This window comes from Trachymyrmex septentrionalis, unplaced genomic scaffold (assembly GCF_001594115.1).
Source record: "Trachymyrmex septentrionalis isolate Tsep2-gDNA-1 unplaced genomic scaffold, Tsep1.0 scaffold51, whole genome shotgun sequence".
Classification (NCBI taxonomy): Eukaryota; Metazoa; Arthropoda; class Insecta; order Hymenoptera; family Formicidae; genus Trachymyrmex; species Trachymyrmex septentrionalis.
The window spans coordinates 4,126,796-4,129,039 of NW_017305683.1; the positions used below are offsets into that span (position 1 = coordinate 4,126,796).

Sequence of the window (2,244 nt, forward strand, 5' to 3'; positions counted from 1 at the left end):
ATACGAATACCGTGTACATACGAGATACATTCCTTGGAATTTGATTATTTTTTTTTCACGCTTCTAATTAAACGAAAAACAGAAAGAATTTACTTTTCAATCCTATAATAATGGCTACAAAAATAATAACTAATGTTATTATCTCGATATTAATTTGCACCAGACTGTTGAAAATCTAATCTTACTGATTTCATATCTAATAATGCAAAATCACTTCCATCTTGCCGTTAATAGCAATTTCCTTTTTCTGATAAATCGCCATCGTCCAACTGTTAAACCGTTAAGTAGCTAATTTATCAATTTCTCCTGGACAGCTCGTGTTTCCGCACGCGATATTGATTGCACCCTTCTCAGGAATATTCTTTTGTGATTCTATACGCTTTCCAACTTCCACTAAAAATCTGTATTCCGTAATATGTATAGTATATACAATACTATCAATATTTATACAGAATTTATTAGTGAGAAGATCACTTCGCGATTATGTATGACAACTCCTTGAATTTACCGCAATTTATCTATTTATCTATTGAACATATCTGAAGATGTGTGCATTGCATCATGATAACAGTAACAAATTAGTTCGACGAAGCTTCCTTAAATTCTCCTTACTTCCTTAAATTCTCGTTCCCAAAACTTATATCTCTTCAAAGTACTCAACGCCAATTATTATTATTATCTTCATAAACGTACTGTACGCACTTTCTTGGTGCGACTCGTTAACGCTATAAAGCCTCTTGATTTTCAACCGCAGACGTGAGAAAAGGAATAAGGGAGGCAAGGAGGGAGATGGAAGACGCACGCAGCTCGAGCTCCTAGGCGCCGGGACGCCAGGCACACCTGTGTTCACGAAGCGTCGCGCGCGTACTTCTTTCCACTTCTCTCTTTCTCTCTCACTCTTCTAGTTCATTGTCACACGGGCGCCAGTCGTCACAATGCTCCGACGGTGCGGTTCGATGCGTGTCCAGGCTGACAATTTATACAGGGTATGAATATGCCAACCGCGGAATATTATTGCGCGCACGCATGATTCACGTCGCGCCGCGATCAATATATTATATATGGAAGAGCCGACCTGTCTTCGCGCGCGACGTTCGACTTCTTTGCAACGATATCGCCGATATCAACGAATCTTAATCCTCATCGTTCAACGGGATCCGAAGGTAGGTTTCCGGCGAAAATCGGTAGATGAATGATTGCATGGCTGAAATTGCGATCGTTGCTACAATATCGTTCTTACTCTCCTAAGAGATTATCATTTTTTTTAAATTATTGAAAATCTATTATACATTTCGAAAACGCATGTAAAGAAAAAGGATTTAAATACTGCTCAAGATTAGCTTGGAGTATAACTATTTTAATATCGCAAATGTGTTTACCACTGTATATTTACGTACAATAAAATTTATATTTATGTCATACGTTCAAGATTTTAAAACGCAACGACGCGTCATCTGGTTTTTTTTTTTATCTTTCATGATGAGAAAGCTATTCCGGTCAACGGTTCGTGTAAAACGTTAAAGGATAAAGAAGGCTAGAGCGATATATTCACAACCCCAGTATTTAACTGTAATTAAAGCAAGATGGTCACGTTAGTATACCGATCTTGACAATAGACTCTCACGCATAACAATTGTCACCCTTAATTGCTTCTGTTGTCCACCTGGCAAGATGGAAGCTCTCGGAGCGGTCACCGTCATCCCGTTTACGGATATACGAAGGAAAGGAAAGGAAAGTGGTGCCACGTAGTGGGAGGGTTTTCATTAATAAGCACCGCCGGAACGCCTGTGTCGAGAGATCGCGAAGGAAACGACGGATTGTGGGAAGTAAGGTGGATGAGGCGAGGCAGTCTCGCTATTGTCACCGCACGAAAGCGTCTGCTTCCGGTATGGTTCGGAAACAAAGCCAAGATAGAGAGAGAGAGAGAGAGAGAGAGAGAGAGAAAGAGAGATAGTCAGTCTGCCGGCCACGTCTTTGCTCTCCGGCCGCCTTCCAGTTTCTGCACTCCTCACGATTCGCGACTCCTCGAAATCGCGTAATTACCGTTAATCTCTTGCAACGGGCTCTTTGTGCCCAACCCGGAACATCTGTCGCTCGTCGACGAAGGCGCGAATTAAATAAAAAGGGACTGTGGCTTTCCCACGAATGTTTTACTTAAATATCTTCGTGGATCATCGCGACAATCGATTAATGCGATAGGTTTTACGTTGCTTAAGCCACTGTTTAAGATTTAAGCTTGAAAAA

General features: G+C 41.0%; 1 protein-coding gene across 1 annotated transcript in view; it reads right to left on the bottom strand.

Annotated features, from left to right (window-relative positions):
• Nucleotides 1–2,244, bottom strand: part of LOC108751692 (zinc finger protein 628-like) — a 30,098-nt gene that overhangs the window by 14,179 nt on the left and 13,675 nt on the right. The window lies entirely within an intron of this gene.